The sequence below is a fragment of the Poecilia mexicana genome, unplaced genomic scaffold, assembly GCF_051168715.1.
Source record: "Poecilia mexicana isolate PSO_F unplaced genomic scaffold, ASM5116871v1 scaffold_14, whole genome shotgun sequence".
In the NCBI taxonomy this organism is placed as follows: Eukaryota; Metazoa; Chordata; class Actinopteri; order Cyprinodontiformes; family Poeciliidae; genus Poecilia; species Poecilia mexicana.
In genome coordinates this window covers 23,870,541-23,892,105 of record NW_028263383.1, presented here as the reverse complement: position 1 = coordinate 23,892,105, position 21,565 = coordinate 23,870,541, and the positions used below count along the sequence as shown (strand labels likewise).

Sequence of the window (21,565 nt, the reverse complement as noted above, 5' to 3'; positions counted from 1 at the left end):
GGTTCACATGGAGACATGACAGACTTTACGCAAAGAGGCAACTAAAATCATTCAATAAAATATCCTTTCTGAATATCATCTCATGGACACTGAACTAAATGCGTCTTTCTGACCGGGAGCTGACAGCGTGTTGAAGAGTGATGGACAGGACATCTTGGTTAGAAAGCTCATTGCAAACCTTTAGTTGAAATGGCGCCTTTAACTCCAGTCTCCAGTACAGAACAGAGAAAACTAAAGAGAATGCAACGTTGTTTTAATCCATTTCTAGTCTAAACAGAGGAGCCATCAATTTAATTTGAGGAATTAAAAAAAGGTGCAGAAGTTAATTAGATCCATGCGCAGTCCGCTGCACAACCAATGCGAAGAATTAAACTTAACTCGCCCTGCAGTTTTAACAAATGGAGGTGAAGATGTTACCCTCCCGCACCCAGAAGGAGAGCGATGCTCAGAAGGAGCGCGGCAGACGTAACATCTGTCCGTTTTGGAGAAGCGAAACCATGCAAAAAATAAAAATAAAAAATCCTGGTAAAAACACACGCCCGAACCGCGCACAGGGTAAAAAAAAAAAAAAAAAAAAAAAAAAAAGAAAAAAGGAAAAAAGAAATCTCGCAGAGTTCAATTCTTCGGTTTGGTTCATACAGATCCAAATGTCGATGAACCAGCGCAGATTTCTCCGCAGATGCAACCAGGAAGAATTTGTGAAGCTGAGCGTTCAGACCGCAGTGGGTGAATTAATGGTAATTTAAGTGGAGTCACTTGATTTCCTTTCTGTCCAGACTGTGATCAAGCGCAGCTGACACTTGGTGCGCAGGCAGTTTCAACTTTACGCACAGAGAACAGAGAACATCGCGGAGCTCATTATTAATCATACTAAGAACAATATCTGTCAGAGAATCATCCCTGATCTGGACGCTTTAACGGATCAGAGGCTTTGGAGCGACCAGCAGCTGATCCGCTTCTGCAGGGTTTTTCTCCCGCAGGCCGAAGGAAGTGATGAGGGATCAGGAAACGATCAGAGTTCTGCCTCTTCTAATCACGTCATTTCGTGAAATGTTACCTGATTTCAAAAACGTTCTCACAGAGAAATACTAAATGTTTCGTTTGATGACTACAAATTGGAAATAAAATTATTTTTTTCTTTGACGGATAACGAAAAATCTCTAGCGCCACCTCTGCTCCAAACTACGAACGTTGTCGTCCCCTCTTCGTTTTTTTTTTTTTTTTTTTGTGGAGGATGAGTAAATAACTTCTTGGTGTTTTACAACCACCAGGTATGAAGGGCTTTAGCCTTTGAGTTGCACCACAGCACAGCACATTTGAAACATCCAGGAGATCAATGTCAGCTCGTACAAGTATAAAGGAGGCTGGTATCGCGCCTGATATAAAGCTATTTATTTATGTCATCACATGGACTTATATAAAGTTTTGTACATTTTCTTTTCATATATTTATTATTGTTTTTCTTCTTTAGATATTAGGTTGGCTTAGAATGATTCCAAATAATGTACAGGAATGACCTGGTGCTGTTAAATGTCAATCATCTGGGGGGGCAATCAGATGACAGGGGGGGCACTGGCCCCCCCGGCCCCCTCTCTGGCTCCGCCTCTGGCAGCCATGTCCAAACATCACTGGTTCAAAGGTTACTGGGGATTTTCTGATTTATTTACTATAAAACCGAACATAAATAAACAAAAAACAACAACAACAAAAAAAAAACAGCTGAAATTAAATCTAAGGTGTTTTTAATTTTTTTTTTAGTTTTATAGCATTGTTATTAACATAGCAACATGGCTAGGACAACATAGGAAGTTGGAAGAGTAATACCCCAAAACCAAACCTAAGATATTAATTGTGTCATTTTAAATTTTTTTGACAATGAAAAACAGAAAGTAAAAATCACAGGTGACAATAATTGTTAGCTTAGTATATCATTAATGCTGGAGAATTAGCTGCTCAAGGATGTTGAAAGGTAGCAATTTTAAACTGTGATAAGTCTGTGCCCAAAAGCTTGTGTGGTATGAGGGGCAGAAGTAATATAAAAACAGATATCAAAGAATAAATCAAATCTTCATGTGTTAAGTTTAAACTAGCATTAGGGCTGCCCCCAGCTAGCTGATGAGGCATCATTTTAAAAAGTAACAGTTAAAAACTTCAGAGGTTATATTTGTTTGCTGTTCATTAACTGGTTGCTCCTATGTAGTCTCCATTGTGGCAGATAATTATTATAAACAGTGACTCATGAGCTGACAGTGTTTTAAAAAGATTTCTTAAAATGTAGCACTGTTTTTCTATCAATAAGATATCTTTCTGTGCTAATACTTTTTTCTAAATCACTGTTCCCCGTTTTATTCAGTTTTTTCATAACTGCTACATTTGGTTTAATCAATCCATTCATGCAGACACTCCTTATATAATAAATACTGCAGGTCTCACATAAACTGAGAAAATTAAAAGACAATTAACGGTTTTAGTGTCTTTTCAAACCGCAGAGCCTACAGGGTTTACATGTTGCATCTTTAACAGCCTCCAGTGTCTCCCTGCACTTGATCATGTTCTGCTCAAATATTTACAACCTCAAATGTACTATGGGATCAGAAAAGTAAAAAATAAACCACCACATAGACTTTTAAAATTTGGCCCATCAGCTTCCAACACATTGCCACAATCAAGTAATATCCAATCTAGTAAGTTTAATACCTTATAGTTTAAAAGACTACATCACAATCACCATTGCTTTTTGGGAAAATAATTGATTTTAGTTTATGTGCAAGATAAAGTTTTAGCAATCATTTCTGTGCACATATATTTAAATTCAGATTATTATTGCCAGCCTCAGAGAAGTTTTAACAGCATCTCTCTGCACTGGCAGCTGATAATGACATATTGCTGCTTTGGGCTTTATTACATTGCCTTCCAACCTTTTGCATGTTATACTCAAAAGTAGCTATGGCAGGAGCCCCACAGTCCCTAATGCTTTTGCATTGTCTGATTTATTTGCAATAACTTTAGATTTGGGAATCTTAGTCTCTTCTGTGTTTGTTTAATCTCTTCTACTGATCCATCACAGCAATATGCTGTTTAACCCTCTGTTTAATATTGGAAATCATTTTACTTTGATAGTGATCAACTCCCTGCATCCCAAAGTCCCCTAAGCCGGGCCAGCCTAAGCCTTCATGGGGCCCTAAGTGAAATTTGGCTTTGGGGCTCTCTGTTTCTGCTAACAATGTGGACTGCTGCAATCAGCAGTCAGACGATGAGATTATTCGCACATCTGCTATAAATGCATTGCATTGTTTACATTATATCCTATATGGATGTATAGGATACATTTATTAACATTTATCATCACAAACTTCCTTAATTTTGGGGGATCTGTGATTGGCTGATGCTTATATGTGAAGCCGATCTTATCTACCTCCTCAAAGGTTTAAAGATCAGTCTCTGTCCTCTTCTGCACAAACGATGACACCGGCGAAGGTGATGCTGCATAGATGGTACTGAGAGTTCCTTTTCCTGAGAGGGAGACAGAGGGGGCTGATAGCCCAAGGACACCTCAAACGGGGACATACCTGTGGCGGTACTGGTCAGTTGTACGGTCGGTGAGGGGGGAGCGAGAGGGCTCGGGACTTACTGAAAACGGCAGCTAGGTTGTGGTGCTCAGGAGGAACCAATGACAGATCAGGGGGATCCAGACTGTCACAAAAACTCCCACAATTGGGCTTGGCAGCACGAAGACAGTTATTAGAACAGGATAGACTCCAGCTAATCAGCCTTCCTGTGATCCAATCAATATGGGGATTATGAAGTCTCAGCCACGGATGACCCAGCGCCATGGAAAACTGGAGGAAGGGATTACTTTAAATCAGAGAACCTCCCTGTGGTTCCCTGATGTTATTAACGGGGGGGATGTCTGACGTGACAAAACAAGAGAGCACCATTAAGACCATTAGCAGATAATGGTGAGCGGAGGGATTCAATGGGAATCTTAAGTTCTTTATCAATAAAGTTATCCTCAGCCCCAGAATCAATTAAAGTAGTTAAAGAGTGGGAAGTTGACTGGTGGCAAAGCTTAACATCAATTAGCAGGCGACTGGTAGAGAGTTGGGGATTGCCTGTGCTGCTCACTAGAGTCCCCACTTCTAATGAGCCTTGTCGTTTGGCCGCACAGGGCAGCTGGAAATTCTGTGCCCAGGCTTACCACAATAGAGGCAGTCACCAGTTTGAAGACGCCTCTGTCTTTCTGTGGCAGTCAGGTGTGTTCTACCTATTTGCATGGGTTCGTCATCAGGGGGTGCTGGAGCGTGTGACTGGGCTGGCGGAAAGACAGGGGTGGCGCTGCGGCGTTCCACAGCAGGCGGAAACAGCCGAGGAAGCGCTGAGGAAGACTGCTGGGCCGCTCCCGGTGTTGCTCACAAAGCCTGTTGTCAAGACGGATAGACATTGTGATTAGTGAGTTCAAGTCCTTGGCATCATCATTGACAGACATACAATCCTGTAAGGCCTCATTTAAGGCTTGATAATACACTCCTTTGAGAGCCTCATCGTTCCATTTTGTGTCAGCAGCCACTGTGCAAAACTCCACTGAGAACTCGGCTGGACTACGGGAGCCTTGGCAAAGTTTAAACAGGCGTATGGAGGCATCCCCAACATGATCCGGGTGATCAAACACCGTGCTTAATTCTCCAGAGAACTGTTTAAAGGTAAGGGAGGTTAACGGTGTAGTTGAGTCAAATGCCAGCGCCCAGGCTAAAGCCTGATCCCTCAGTAGTCCCACGACATAATATATCTTGGATAAATCGGAGGCAAAAGCCAAAGGTTGCTGATTAAATACCATCCGACATTGTAACAGAAAACCCCAGCAGTTTGACAGTTCACCTGTGAAAGAAGGGGGATCAGGAACATACGGACCTTGAGAATTTACCGGAACGGGGAGAGCAGGAGGATCGGCCGATGAGGAGACGGGTGAAGGAGCAGCTGCAGCAGCTGAAGCGTCTGACAGTCCTGGACTGGGGGAAAGCATTGAGGTTAGTTTCTCTACCTGTGAGGACAACTGGGCGATTTCCTGATGGAGAGTTCAGCTGGCCGCTTCTAGTCCAGAGAGTCGGTGTACGCTTTGCCCTAGCAAAACTCCTTGTCGGCTTATGATGTCCCTCAGGGCTGCAGCGGGTTCCTGTTCAGTCGGGTCCACGTTGTTTGGTCAGATTCTTCTGACACAGTCAGGCACTGATATCCCAACTGACGCAGTTGAATGTCCCTGCGTCCATCCAACTGATGGATGCAGGGACTGAACAGTGAATACAAAACAGGTGTTTATTAGAAAATAAACTTATTCTTAGTCAGACAGGCTAGGATCAGAACCAGGGAATCCAAGTCGGGGTCAGGCGGTTCCTGATCTCAGGGTCAGACAGACAGGGGCTCAGAGCCAGTGGGTCCAAATCCAGTGTAGAGGGTCAGGATCTGGGACAGGAGAGGCAACGCTGAGGGTTTCACAACAATCTGACGCCGTGCAGGGGGAAGATCCATCCTTAAATGGCAGCAGCTGGAGATCAGGGTGACAATGATCAGGTGTGAGTGGTCACAGCTCAGCAGCAGCTGTGACAACCACGAGAATCAACTCATTTAAAGTTAAAACTCAGTTTCACACAAACACAAAGACCCTAGCATAAATGTTAGGCTGTTGAACTGGATCGTTCAAGGTTCTCTATCAAGCTAATTTTCTATTAGCAGCTCCATAAATCTTTTTGATAAACATTACCTTAAGAGACATGAAAACAAACCTTTATCTTGGCTTTTTTCCACTCTTCCTCTTTCTTTTCTCTCTCCCTTACAGATAAGTCTTTTTTGCAACATTGTTTTGCTAACCTAACCATGCTTTGGAGGTTTGGATGCACACTGCACATTGAGGCCGATTATACCAGTGAAGCGTGACCTACCGCGGCCACCAGGGGGGCCCCCAAGAGCAATTTATTTTTTCTTTTTGTCCATAAAAATAATGATTTTTACATACATTATCAAATATATATTATTGTAAAAACAAATCCCAACTTTATAATGAAATTATATGTTTTTGCCATAATGACATAAAAATCATTACTAAAAAAGAAAAAAAAGAGTTCCACTGAGGGGCGGGCTAGTGGCCCTGAGGGCCTAAGCAACTGCTTAGTTTGCTTATGCCTGGCACCAGTCCTGCCCCAAAGTTTAAACTCTTATTCATAAAAGTGCATATGAGATCTCTTGTCAGAACAAAATGCTGAATATATATCAAAACAATAAGCTGTTTGTCCCCTTACAGTTTTTTTCTTAATTTACTTTTATGATTTTATGTATTAAAGGTGATCTATTATACTTCCTTGAACAGGCTAGGATAAATATGTGCTCTTGTCCTAAAACAGCTGCTGCTGGCCATGCCCACCAACTCAGTGCTTACACTGGCTGCAAACTATTGCACAACTTTTGCATGTTCGTGTCATGAGTTGGAATGATGAGGTGTTGAGGATGATGCTGTGGATCCAGGTTGTGGTAAAAAATTATAGTTTTAATGGTGATTACGAAGGGAGTACAGAAATCCAGGCAACACAGGTGAACAATGAGGTAAGGGGTACTCAGACACTGGTAGCTCTGCCAACATACAAGACTGGACCACGACAAAACCACAACATACGACTAGGACCCAATAGAGAAACACAGACATAGGTGAGATTAAATACACAGAGGGTAATCAGGGGAAACAAGAGACACTTGGAGACAATCAAGGGGAAGAAGCGACACAGAGACTCAATTAACTAGAAACATACACAAAAAAAAAAAAAAAAATCCTCATAGTTTGAAGAGCAGGTGTGGAGCTTCCTACTCTACTTCTGATAAGTCTCTGGACTTATCATCCAAAAACCAAGTGATTTTTCAGTGGTAAGTCAACAAAACACTTGTCTTTTCCAGCACCCACTGTACAACGCAAACAGTGGTAAAGCCAACTGACCAAACATGGTGGAGCTCCACTTGGGTTGCTAGGTGACATGCTTGGCTTGGCTTGGCTGGGGTTGATAGGTAGCAGCACAATGTGGCTTGACACTCAAAGAGTTTTAGAAACTGCTCATTCTAGACACCAAAAAACATGGTTCAAGTTGATTAAGACCAATTGTTTTTAAAACTGGTTTCAATTTTAACAGCCGCTCCAAGGTTCTTGTAATTGATGAAATTGTGGATTCTGCACTTGAGCAAAATATCCCAAAGAACAACTTCTAGCCAACACGTCTAATTTTAAAGATAATAAAAAAAATATGACATATTCTTTCTCTCGTTATTGTGGCGTTCAGCAAATAGAAATAATTTTTGTGATTCTACCTGACTTGGAACAAGGGAAGTTAGGTCTGATTTAACTTCAGACAATGAGAAAAAAAAGATGTATGTGTCTTTTTATTTGGTGTATGTAAACTTCTGCTTTCAACTGTCTCAGAAACACTCAGAAAAGTACTGAGAATATCGATGTGTCTAGGGTGAAATGTGTTTGTGACAGCAGCTGTTGTTAAATTTGATTTATTTGTTTATGTTCTGAGTTCAGCTGCTGTGGGAAAATGTAGCTCACTTTGGTGTTGAAAGTGATGGAATAATAAAACAGAAGGTGATGAAAAGGTTCACTCAAATTCTGTCTGCTTTTCTCCATAATCATTCAGTTAAATGGACGTTCATTTTAGCGTCTATGCTGTAGGAGCTCATTATATCATCTAATAGTTCGCTCAGTCACCACATTAATGCATGAATTCATCTGCAGTTCTAGTTCCCCGTTTTAAACAACACATCCCCGCCTGTTATGACTGCCAGCAACTGTAAACACTCTGTTTGTTACATAACACAATAATCAGCCTCAATCAAGTTCAATGAAACTATTTTTCAGGATGACATTAGATTAAAGGTTCAGTTTCCAGTTACTAAGCCTTATTCAATGTAATGTTTATTTTCATCATAAAATCCCTTTATTCCCCCTCTTCTGGTGGCTGCTTCACCTTTCCCTCCCCCAGGTGCCACGAGCATTATATGTCTTTATGTGAATAAAAGCTCACACCTTGCTCCGACGTGATCACACCCACAGCCGATGAACAATTCGGTTCCTAAGCAACTGATCCTCTCTTTGTGGGATTTGCATGTTCTCTGTGTGTCTGCGTGGGATTTCTCCAGGCATTTTCCTCCTACAATCCACAGATAGCTGAGAACAATTTAACTTACTCCTACATGCGAGGCAGTCTAATGGAAGGGATGTTTGAGTTTTGTTTTTTCTCTGTGGGCATGAATGTGCAGAAAAGCCTCAGAGTCCCTTGTGAAAAATATAAGAATCAGAGTCTTGTAGCAGCTTTTTGACAATAGGTTGCTTAGATTCTCTGGAGGCTATGTCAGAGAGCGCAGGTTTTCAATTCAATAGGTCCCAATTTTGTTAGTGGACGTGGGAGGTTGCACTTCTCACTCTACAGCAGTGTTCTTTAACATTACATTTTCAATTTTTTCCTGGCAATCTTGTTCCACTCATGATTTTCATGCTCCACACAAGAGTATTTTCTGTGTAAAATATTCCAATTATTTAGTCAGATTCAGAACCAGTAATATGCGTTTCAGCACTGTCCCATTCAGTCTTAATGCAACACTCTGTCAATTTCTCCTTTAAAGCTACCTTTACAAAAATATGTTTTTCCATATTTATTAAAACTGTCACCATGTTGTGTCAGTAGCTGCATTTCCATTAACCATAAAATTGTGCAACATGAAATTACAGAAATAAATACATTTTGAAAAAACTCATGTTTTTTGATAAAAAGTTGTTGCACTATGATGAGGTGGTTTTTCAACACCATCAAGATATGTGTAATTCTATTGGGTCGGTGTTGCCATCCAACTCTGAAAATTACTGCAAAGTCAGAGATGATGCTATGGCTGTGCTTCCTTAAACAGTTAACATTAAACCAGCTAGTACTGAATCTTCAACTGCTGACTTATTACATAGGAGTGAATTTTAATGATATTGTTTAGATCAGTGGTCCCCAAACTTTTTCTCCTGGGCCCCCCCCAGGGGAGTAGGTGGGGGGGCAAATCGACTTTTTTGGGGGAAAATGAATGTAGGTAGCTGGACATAAACATCGGTAGCCTACAGGCTACTTGTTAAGCTTAAGGTGATGTGTTGATATTAGCTAGTCATCTTTTAGCTAACTTTACCTGCATCCAACAGCTTTACTCAACAGTCTGTTAGTTTGGGGAAAAACTGTGAAAAGTTTTTTGCGTTTTGCTGGTTTTCTGCCATGATTCTAACACACCTGCGTAGCTCTGTACAGCAGCAGCAGGTCTCCTTCACTGTTTGCACAGGTCTAAACCCAGCCGCAAGCGTCATAGCCACAGACATAAGAATAGACCCTCATAGACCGCTCTCGCCTATTGTCGCTGACAAGATTTAGGGCGGCCATCTTGGAGCGGTACACCACTCCACTCAGCGTTATGTGTTTAGCAGCACAATGACGTATCAGCGCATTTAATCGATCATAACACGCTTTTTTGTTACTGTAACCATATTCAAACATCTATCAAAGCTACATTTATAAACAATTGTATTTTTTAAGTATGTTTTTAATACATAGTTCATCATATTTAAATATGCTTAGTGGCTATAACAATAGAATAGGAATGGAATATTCTGATATCGATGTATGAAGAGCATATTACAAAGCACACAGCCGTTCATAATTTATTTAATAAATTATTTAGTAATATCAATACATATTTATATAACTATACAAACACAAATAATGATTAATAATGAATATATATTGGATACATTTATATGTATGTATATATAAATGTTGTCTATATACATAATCATATAGTATATGATTTCCAGCTTCAGAGAAATTCAGCAGCTGAGATTGAGTCCAAAATCCAATGAGATTCATCTGTCCTGCAGTGAATCCGTCTCTCTTGATAGATATTTCCCACTTCTTCCTCACATCGTATCTTTAGGAAACCTTCAAAACAAAAACGAAAGATATGGGATGTTTCTTACTTTTGACAGAGTGAAAGAATTACATATAAATAATAGTCTTTACCACCTGTGTAAACTTTGCTGGTGAATGTTATAACACATAAGTTTTATATGTTACATTGTTTCATTTCTAATGTAGGTTCTTGTGTCAGATAATCCAAGTCAATGTGTCATGAGGTGTGGTTGAGGTGGTGAGGAGAAGACGCAGGCAGACCCAGGATGTACGAATATGATGGTTTTAATAAAGATGATGCTCGATAAGTCCAAAACAGGCAGCACGGCATCTCTGCCACAGCCAAATACCGGTAGCAACTGATAAACAGGACGTGGAGACGAGAGCTAACGCAAACCAGGACTTAGCAGTTCAACTGGAGCGAATACAAGACGTCCAAACGACGTAAGACACAGTTAGACGTAGACAATGACAAGGATCCGACGAGGAACACAGACAACAGGTGGGTTTAAATACACACGGGGTAATCAGGGGAATGAGACACACCTGGGGAGCAATCAACGGGGAGGACAGGACTGAGACTCACAGGAACAGGACTACACAGGAAAAAACTCAAAAATAAACACACAGAAACACGGATCGTGACAGTACCCCCTCCTTAAGGGGCGGCTACCAGACGCCCAACAGAAAAGTCCAAAAACACAAAACAACCCAACAGGGTGGGTGTAGGGGCGACGGTAGGAGGGCCAGAGTCCAGAAACAAAAATGAATCCACACAGGAACTGAAAACACAGGAAAAACAGTCCGGGGGCCGCCCACGGCACAGGAGGCGGAGACGTAGAGGCGGGTCCGGCGGTCTCCTCCGCCGGCGCAGGAAGCAGAGACGTGGAGGCGGGTCCGGCGGTCTCCTCCGCCGGCGCAGGAAGCAGAGACTTGGAGGCGGGTCCGGCGGTCGCTGTCGCCACCGCAGCAGGAGGCTCTTGGGCCTGTAGGGCCGGCTGGAGACCCTGGAAGACCGGCAGAGGTGCCGGCCGACGGGAGGCTCGGACGGACCGGGGAGCTCGGGGGGGGCTGCGCTCCGGCAGCGGACTCGGGAAACTCTGGAACGGGCTGCTCGTCGGCAGCGGGCTCGGGAAGCTCTGGAACGGGCTGCTCGTCGGCAGCGGGCTCGGGAAGCTCTGGAACGGGCTGCTCGTCGGCAGCGGGCTCGGGAAGCTCTGGAACGGGCTGCTCGTCGGCAGCGGGCTCGGGAAGCTCTGGAACGGGCTGCTCGTCGGCAGCGGGCTCGGGAAGCTCTGGAACGGGCTGCTCGTCGGCAGCGGGCTCGGGAAGCTCTGGAACGGGCTGCTCGTCGGCAGCGGGCTCGGGAAGCTCTGGAACGGGCTGCTCGTCGGCAACGGGCTCGGGAAGCTCTGGAACGGGCTGCTCGTCGGCAACGGGCTCGGGAAGCTCTGGAAGAGACGGTCTGGGAGTGAAGGCTGGAGTGTATGCTGGAACTGGCGGAGGAGGCTTGAACGGTGGGGGTGACGGAGCTCTGACAGGTGTGGTGAATACTTTCTTCTGCAGAAATTCTTCATAAAGTTCTTGAACAAGGTCCAGCATGAACGGGTCAGCGTGAAACATGTTGCGTAGATGATGGAAATCTTCCTCATACTCTAAGTTATAAATGTCCGGGGATTTGAGGAATGGGTATACGGGTGGAGCTGTGGCGGTGGTTGCTGGGTCCATGATGAAAGCGTTCCTCACCGGTTCTTGGTCGGATCCTACTGTCATGAGTTGTGGTTGAGGTGGTGAGGAGAAGACGCAGGCGGACCCAGGATGTACGAATATGACGGTTTTAATAAAGATGATGCTCGATAAGTCCAAAACAGGCAGCACGGCAGAGAGACAGGCACACAGCCAAATACCGGTAGCAACTGATAAACAGGACTTGGAGACGAGAGCTAACGCAAACCAGGACTTAGCAGTTCAACTGGAGCGAACACAAGACATCCAAACGACGTAAGACACAGTTAGACGTAGACAATGACAAGGATCCGACGAGGAACACAGACAACAGGTGGGTTTAAATACACACGAGGTAATCAGGGGAATGAGACACACCTGGGGAGCAATCAACGGGGAGGACAGGACTGAGACTCACAGGAACAGGACTACACAGGAAAAAACTCAAAAATAAACACACAGAAACACGGATCGTGACACAAGAGAATAATTTTTTTTTTTTAGATTTACAGAATGTCAGTTAGCCTTCATAGCGGGGCTGAACCCGTATTACACCAAGCACTGTAGCTAATATTAGCTGGTATCTCGCCTATGGACATAAATACAGTAAAGTAATATTCTAATAAAAAAATATACACAATAATATGTCCATCTTACTTGTGAAATGTTGTCTGTGGAGCCCTCACATCAATAATCCATAGATCCAAACAACAATATCCCTCAGTGCCGAGTGTCGAGAAAAGTCGAGCTCATCCCACTTCCCCATGCTGGAGATTTTAGTTTAATAATAACAATAAATAAATAAAGTTATCTTTAAAACTAATTACACAGGTGACATCAAGACCCAACAGTAGAGTCAGACGGTAATAACATTAATCTGTTTGTGTGTGTTGTTATTCTGTCCTGCAAACTTTGCTTTAATTCTACTTTTTTCTATTTAATCATAAAAAAGTCATAGTTAGGAGAAAGAGAGTCATGGAACAGGAAGAGCAGGTTTCCTGAAGAAAGAGGAAGAAAGCTTCCAGCCTGCAGTGAATAAAAATAGTTCAGATTGCTCATTTTGAGCATTAAAGGTTTAAAGAATAAAATCTAAACATTTTGAGTAATTGGATAAAACCCAGAGTAAAATACTTAAATTAATAATGATAACTTATAATTAAGCCAATAATTAATATTGGTTTAACCAATTGGTTTGATTATAAGAATATTTACACTTACTCTTAAACTTATGGAAGTACTTACAGGTGAAACAAGTAACTAACTTTGGTATCAAATAATTAGAATAATGGATTATTCTTGGTTTCTTTTCAGAAATGTCTGTAATAACTCACATTATGATTATAATAAGAGTAACTAATAAGTAATGGTTATTATAATATTATAAGTGAATGCTAAATCAGAGAAACTAAGGGGTTATAAATGTGATTTTGACATTGAACTTGAAATGGTGTAAAATGTGTAACTGTTATTAAAGGTCACTGATGATGTGTTGGAGGTAGATGGTAGGTGAAAGGTCAGGGGGAAAGAGGAACTGATAGGAGAGCAGAGGTGACCAAGGCAGACATCATGTCACCAAGACGGTGATGGATATGAGATCATCGGTCCAAGCAGTCAGTACGGAAGAAACAGGAAGTGGGATTTTTGAGATGCATGAAGGAAACAGGTGCAGAAGGCAAACAGAGAACTTCAGAAAGTACAGTTCCAAGGAAAAGGCAAGTTCGTCTGAAGGTTGAGGCCAACCAAAAGGCATTTGAAGTCAAGGAAAAACGTACGTGAGGAAAGTTGTGTGGGCTGCTGACACGTACACGACAAAAAAGCAGAAATGAAAGAATTGAGCAGTTGCTGATAAGAAATAAAAAGACACCAGACAGAAAGATCGGGGTTCTTTGTTCCGGAGCGTTCGAGTCAAGTACACATGGAGATGCAGAATCAACGGAGGGCTGCTTGCTGATACCCCGGGACGATGAAGACTGCTCGCTGCACATGAAAGGAACAAGATCCGTTTACCCACAACCCGGGATTCTGATTCGACTGCAGCCCCACACTCAACCCAAAAGATTCCAACGATGCTGCAGTGGACATGGGAATAGATAAAGATCGTATATGGATAAATAACTGAGTTTGTTGAGGATTCACCAGTTCACCTTTGGATTTATTCTAAAAGGATTCTACCAAGACAAAGACAGGACTCCATCCATGGACATTGAGGATGGAGTCCTCAATGTCCATGGATGAACATGGACATTGAGGACTCCAAGGACTCTGCTGCCAAAGATCAACTCTGCACCTGGGTTTGAGTAAAACTGCCTCCAAAGTTTGCTTAGATTATAACACAGTGTAGGATTTAGAGTTAGGTGTAATTTCTAAATTTCTTAAATATATTGATTTCGTAATCTTTTATTGAAATGCTGTATGTCTTTTTCCCCTGCTAAAGCTTGCTAATAAAAATACTAAAGTCTAATTGATGCTGTGGACAGTTAAATTAATTGAATCAACTCAAAATTAATTCTTCTGATTAATGTAAAATCGGTGTTAATGGTCCTAGTAAATTAGGGTGGCTTCGTACGTTCTTTAGTTCAGATAAATAATGACCCTGGGACTTATTCCTAGTCGCTAAAATTATCTAAGCTGTAACAAGTGCACGTTAATAATAGGGAAAAAGCTGCCGTGAACAGATGTGGTTTATGGGCTCGGGCACCGGCGGGGCTACTCCGGTGTCTGATACATGAACTGAAGCGGGTCATAACGTCTGGATGAAGGTAGTTAGAGCTTAGACGAATCTTTCTCGCGCCCAGCTTAAATAAAAGTTCTCTACATTCTTATGTAACACGGGGGAAAGAACCCGGATTGTGACTGAGGACGTGGCCCTAAAGCCAACTGGTAGACTACTGGAATATCAAGTGATCTAGAGTTTCCCAATTAATTATACCCAGGTAGGTCTGGCTGAGAATGAGGGAACAGAAGATATTTTATTTATACATTCTTTTACAATATTAAAAATAGACTTTATTATTCTACTTTAAAACTCAATAAGGCTCAAAAACCCAGGACAAGACTAGAAGCAATTGGAACCAAAACAAATGCAAACCAGATTAGTAGGAACACAAAGTAACACAAAATAATGTTAGAAAAAAAAGAAAAACAAATCCCGCATTGCCCCAACCCAGTCCTAGGGCTGTGCCCAGTACGCTAATAAAAATAAGGAGCTATGCTGTTCTGGTTCTGCACGGTTTGTGGGAGCATAATAGGCAACAGCAGGAGTCTGCAATACCAAAAGAAAACAATGACACATCTGCTGACAATAATAGACAGGTAGAGTAGTGACATAAAAATCCATTTATCCTACCAGTATTAAATGTCCACGATCCGAACACTCGCAGCAACCCGATGAGCACGGCGCCAGCACTCATCTGACCTGAGAGCCAACTCAAACGATGGACCCAACAACACACTCAAATTAGCGTGCACACCCAGTGCCTATATACACTAATGAGCCCGAACAGGCTGTGAACGGAAGTGACGGTGGGGAGCGGGGCCTAGATGTGTTCAAAGGCCCAAACCACGGTGGGAATTTTCAACCACTGGATGTAAACTATGTCTTCCAATAAAACCACCCGGTTACACTTATTTGAGGTAATACCCAGGAATTAGAGGCTTTTCGGACCCGTGAGATGGAGAGCTGATCAGTAGTCAGTCCACTGCAGGTTGGGAGGAGTTGGGGGCGTGGCTGATTACTGTGAATTAACATTAGGCATCTTCTGCTGTTTTGGTTGAGCAAAAAAGGAGGGACGACCCTTCCAAGATGGCCGCCGTATTTCCTGCGCCGAAGCAGCCAATGCGGGGTCTACTCTTCAATTATGTCTATGGTCGTAGCGTTTATGTTGCATTTAAAGGCGGCTCGGAAAAACAGGTTATCACATGTTAACAACGGATTAAACAGTTTTAACTGCTGATAAAAGTGACAGAGGACAGATATGGGAAGTGTGGAAGCCTCTACTGTATCAAATTGACATAGGAATAACAGAGAGTTGGTCATTCTAAGGTAAAAACCCAGCGCCTACAGCGTTCATGTTTTTTTTTGTTTTTGTTTTTTTTTCATCCAGACGGCTTCCCGCGCCCCCCTGCAATGGCACGGAGCCCCCCCTAGGGGGCGCACCCCACAGATTGGGAACCTCTGGTTTAGATTATGTTATCATGAGCTAGATTCTACATAACTGCATATATGTGTTCTAACTACTGACTTTAAGATGATATGCGTTGTGAATTGCCACTATAAAAAGTTACCAACTTCAATTCAAACTAAATTATTAATTGGCTTTTCAGTCATGGCTGGTTAGTGGGAGTCATTGTTCCTTGATGGGTGACATTCTCCATGTCAGAATTAAAAAGCCACTTTGTACAAACAAAAAACATCTAACTGCACTAATTATCTACCTCTCTGGGCAGATACACGAATATTCAAAGCATTTTTTTCTTACAGTGAATGAATATATATTTTATGGACTAATGATTCTCAAATGAAAGGATGTTCAAGGTCATTTATAATTTTATGATCCCTACAATTCAGGTAAAAACTGCTGATTTGTCTCCATGAATTGTTGCTGAAAATAAAATTTTCATAATAGTCTGCAGTAGAACTTACAAAATTGATGCATTCATCAATAATTTCACATACATTTTGCAGCATATTTTTGATACAGTTTGCAAAGTTAAAAAATGTGTATTATTTGGATATGAGTTTTATGGAGGTGAAGGTATAAAACAGCCTCTCTGATTTCTTCCCCCTTATAATACTGTACCAAAGCACATGTAAAATCACCTCTCCCTTTCTAATTGCCCCTACCTCCCTGACACCTAGGAATCATAATTTCAGGTTTTAGTATAATATAATATTTTGTAAAGCTACTTTGAGACAGTTACTTCTTTGCCAATGTCTTTTATGTGAGCCCTTTCAACACGTTTGGTTTCATAAAGTACTTTTTAAAAAACAAAACCCTTAGATGATTGATTGATTTATTTTATTTATTTATCAAAGAAAAATATTTAAAAGGGAACAGAGTGCAGGGAGACCCCCAGAGGGCTAATTTGAATCATCAAACAAAAGAAGTCTTGACATTTTGTACAAATCAAAAATATGCAAATACAAAGCATCAAAATAATTAAAAAAGTAGAGGCACACTACGTTAAATCACAGTTTTTTAAGTAGATTTTGCACATTTATTTGACGGGGACAATGTGCACAAACAAGTCTGCAACTAATGTGTTGTACACATAGCTAATACCTTGCCGTCCAAACCAGACTTAAGACTCACAAGCTCTACTCATCTCCTCTCGACCACTGCCCAAACGCTCTGACTCTGGTCGCTATGGTAACGTTTACATATCCCTTCAAAATAAGATGCAGATGCGTCACAAAACGAACATTTTACTTTCGTGAACATTTTAACTCACGATAATGACTAACGGAGCCCTGAGCTTGTTTCTCTGCAACGAGACGGTCCATCAGGGAGTGATGAGAGACAATGACACCCAAAGTGTTGCTTATATCCACAGCCTGCTTGGTCTCTACGAGGTGAAGCAGTTTGAAGCCTCATTGCCTCATTAGCAGCCGGTCGCCGCATGTTACTCAGAGCGGCTTGTAATGTGGGACTCACCTACCGGTCCGGGATAAATCCATCCTCCTGTCTCTTCTCTGGGCCTTTTCCCCTTTGCAAAGAAACTTTCCAAAGACATCTGATCTGTTTCTTACTCATTTTGCTGCTTGTGGGCTCAAAGTAACTGAGAGAATCCGGTTAAAGGGTTTTCAAAATAAAAGATCCTCCAGACTCAAATAATACATAAAACGGAAACATTTAATTATTTCTTGCACGGCCAGGTACCAATTGGGGGTTGGGGACCACTGCTTTATGCATCCCAATTTGCTGGAAATTGAGCGCAGCTGCTGGTTCACCCTGTCGCCACCCATAAATGCCCCTTGTGTTTACAAATGGGGTCCAACTGACCCCACCTCAGTCCTTGCACGCACAAGGGATACATATGTAAATTAGTATAAATACCAGGAAGTCTCCCATCAGGTGAAGCAATAACCATGGCAACATCCTTGCTTATAGCAACATAAGTATTTATAATAATTACTATATATTTTATTTAAAATGTGTTTTCAGGGCACATACGGTCATCTCACTGAAATAAAAAATTTATTTTAAAGAAAAATTTCCTGATAGAAAAAATAAAATAAAATTAAGAAATACAAGTGGAAATGCTTGTTTAAATCAGCTGGGATTTAAAGAAAGAGTGTGTCAGACAGTCCTTTGCAGTGGAATATGGAAGTTTATTCTAAATAGAGGAATCAGAAGTGGCACATTTGCAGAATTGAGATGTTTTCTGTCCATGAAGGTGCATTCAAAAGCTGGCATGGCTCGACTGAAGGATGACCATCTGACCTGTCAGCAGCTCCAGCTGCACCGTTAACACAGAGCTCCAGGATGATCAGTCTGGGCAATCTAAAAGCTAATAAACCATCATCAACATTTCTCAGCAGATCAATATGAACACACAGTCCCTCTGAATCCTTCCATTGGTAATGTTCTCAATGAGAGCCAAAGCATTCTGCAATTATGCGTGTCATGACTCTGGGTTTTTGGGTTTGGTTTTGTGTTCTATGTTTTTGCCATTCCTCCTTTTATTTATCAGTTATGTTCTGGTTCACTTTTTGTTTTACTCTTGACTATTTATTGCATTTATTTGTTGCAGATTTTTTGTTAGATCTTTCTCATTCTTGTGTTTCTTTATTTCAGCCCCTTTGTAATGTTTTCTAGTTAAGTTTATTTCTTTTAGTCCTCTTGGTTACTTTATTCTTTGTGTTCCTGAGTTCTCTTCATTATTCTTAGACCAGCCTTGTTTCTGTTTTGTTCTATAGTTTGCCCTCATATCTTTGTCTCTTTCTATTTTATCATGTTTTCTTTAGTAGTGTTTCAATTATTTACTCCCTTGTTTCCTCCCTCATTCTTTTGTGTTCTGTGTACTTCCCAGCTCCCTCTGCCACTTTCTCTCCTCCCTGCAGCCTAATCCCCACACTTGTAATCAATTAGCTCATCAGCCCTGGTCTTTGTCTAGCTCTCACTTCCCTGTATTTAAGCTTCTCATTCTCTCCCACTGCTTGCCATATCCTCATGTCTTCTCATGCTGTCTTGTATTTCCCTTGTGTTTACTCCTCATTGGTTCTCTTTCCTTGATTTATTTTTTTATTTGGTCTCTGTATTTTCTGCTGTTCTACCATTGATTTTTGTAAGTTTGTTTTCTTCACCCTTCATTAAATCATCAAATTAAGCTGCTTCCTAAACCTCTCTGCTTTTGGGTTTAACTCTTCAACCAACACTTTCACCTTTGTGCAGCTACTTATATTGGTGATCGTGAACACACCTTGACCACCTTAAACATACTCAAACCTGACCAGTTTGGAGTTAATCTGCACATCTAACCCTGCTTTTCCTTTTTCAGTGAGAATGAAATTACCCCAGAAATAAAATGCATTTCATGTGCTTCGGCGCACAGACTGATGCGTTAGATCTGTATGTGACAAACAGTGACGTGCGGTCAGGGTAGGCATCATGGAAGAATAGTAATATAATTTATATTGCTATTATCACCCTGTGATTTGTACTATAAAGTACCTTTTTTTTTTTACTTAGCTTAACCAATTCTGATGATTTTTTCTTCAAAATCGCTGGATTTTCGCATTTTCCCATTCAAATGCTCAGAAGCAAAGCCACTGAGGCAGCAGCGAGCTGAGCCTCACCTGGGACTGATCAACCTCTGGCTAACTGCACTGGCTGCCTTTCTATGGAAACAAGTTCATCCTGTCTGTAGCCAGCAATGAAATGGCTAAGAAACATTTAATATATGGACTGATTTTCCATAATTTAGCTTACATATATAATGTACAGTGTTTTTTGTCACTAACTGTGTGTGTATCGTGTTTTGTGTGCGGAGGAGCGATCAGAAACTGCAGAGAACAGACTCGAGGTGAGGCAGGCAGTTCTCTTGCCTCATCGCTGGGGGCGCTCATGATCCCAGATATTGTGACTCCATAACTGCGGAGTAAGACACAGTGAGCTAGCCATGGAGCTAGCCACACAGTAAATAAGTAAAGTACAGCGATTTCAACATGAAAGACTACATTTCTACACTTTAACAGTTTTCTAAAGTGGATTTTCAATTGAAGAGGAGATAATAACTAAAGGAAAACCAACACCGGAGCTGAAAGTTTTGCTTCGAGACAGTTTGATGATTCTTAATGGAGTAGAAAAGACATGCCGAGGATAGACTTGGCTCTGGATGAACGGATATTCTTGTGCAGAATTAGCGGTGCATGGATTTCATTGACACATAAAGGAAAGACAGCAATAAGATATTTTTGTTTCGTTTTTTTAATGAAATATGCGTTTTGTGGGCTACAGTTTGTATGTCTAAATAATTCAGTAAAGTAGAAGCGGTAGCTAATCTACCACAGCAATTAATTATTAATAAAACATTAAGCCTAAAACGTACTACAACGACATACTGAATATTCTGTTATGTGTCTAAATTTCTTGAATATTTTTTTTGGTGTTAAATCCTAAAACATGAAGTGGCATTGTTGTCAGTTGCTATGGCAACAAGTCTGCGTGCAGCGTGGAGAATACCTCTTTCCCTTTGCTGTGGATCATAGTGTAGCTGAGTTAATTTTATTCATTTATTTATTTATTTATTTTTGGATGAACCTTCTCAAAACACCCTTTTGTTGAATTTACATGATTGTTGTCGCCTTTGCACTTATTTCTGTTTTATACTGTTTTATTTTTGGATCCCAATGCGGCCCAAATCCATCCCCATTATCTGTGTATTTTTGTTTTTCCTTGTTTTTTTTTAATTGTATTTTATTTTGGTGGAGAAGCTTTTATTTTCTTGTTTCCTGTCTCCGTGTCACATCCTGTGTGTTCCCGCTGCCCTCCTCAGTGCGCGCCAAGCTGCGCTGGGGAGAGGTAAGCGCACAGAGTTGTCTTCTGCTTGTACATTAAAATATTCAAAATGTAAAAAGAAAAAGTATGCTGTTCAACTCATAAGTTGTAAATAGTTGTTTAACTTTTTGATGTTTAGCACAGCACTGTTCTGGGTATTTAATTCCCACGTTGGTGACATTTATCCAGTTTACCGTGCCAACATGGTTATTTTATTTTTGTTCTTTTGGTCTGTAAAGGTGTGAGTGGGAAAGCCAGAGCCAGGAGATGCTGCTGAATATGTTTTTTGTTTTAAACAGGTATGTGAGTTATTTCAAAATGTTATCTGGTTGTTAAATGTATGTATTTTGTATATTTTTATATTACTATGTAAAATTGTAACCTTTGGGCAGATTATTTGTTTTATTTTAATTGTTTTGTATGAATGCAGATTTTATTTTATTATTTGTGAACTTTAGATGATTTTAACCCATTCCTGTGAGTTCGTGCCAAGCTGCGCTGGGGAGAGGTGTGAGTGGGAAAGCCAGAGCCAGGAGCTGCTGCTGAACATGTTTTTTGTTTTAAACAAGAATAAATCATTGCAAATCCTGGTTCCTTGACGTGATTCATTCTACAACTGTTACAATAGCACGAAATTACCTACATTTCAAAGTTTCACTGAGTTAACGCGGTTATAGATGACATATAAAAGATTAGTCTTTTTGCCTCCCAGCGTTGTATGCCTGCGAGAAATTTCCGTACGTCCAATAACATGCATGGTGTCTATATAAGTCGTAAGTCAGTGCCTCACCAGCAATGAACCTCACCGCACGTCACTGGTGATAAACTGAGAGAATTTACTATTTACATTCAAGTGAGGTTTTCAAATCTTAT

The 21,565-nt window shown here is 41.1% G+C and overlaps 1 long non-coding RNA gene across 1 annotated transcript; it reads left to right on the top strand.

Moving 5' to 3' along the window:
- Positions 1-19,679: 19,679 nt before the first annotated feature.
- LOC148155563 (uncharacterized) lies at positions 19,680-21,282 on the top strand. The gene is made up of 2 exons (XR_015765297.1): positions 19,680-20,991; positions 21,151-21,282. It is a non-coding gene; the product is annotated as an uncharacterized LOC148155563 (long non-coding RNA).
- The last annotated feature ends 283 nt before the right edge of the window (positions 21,283-21,565 follow it).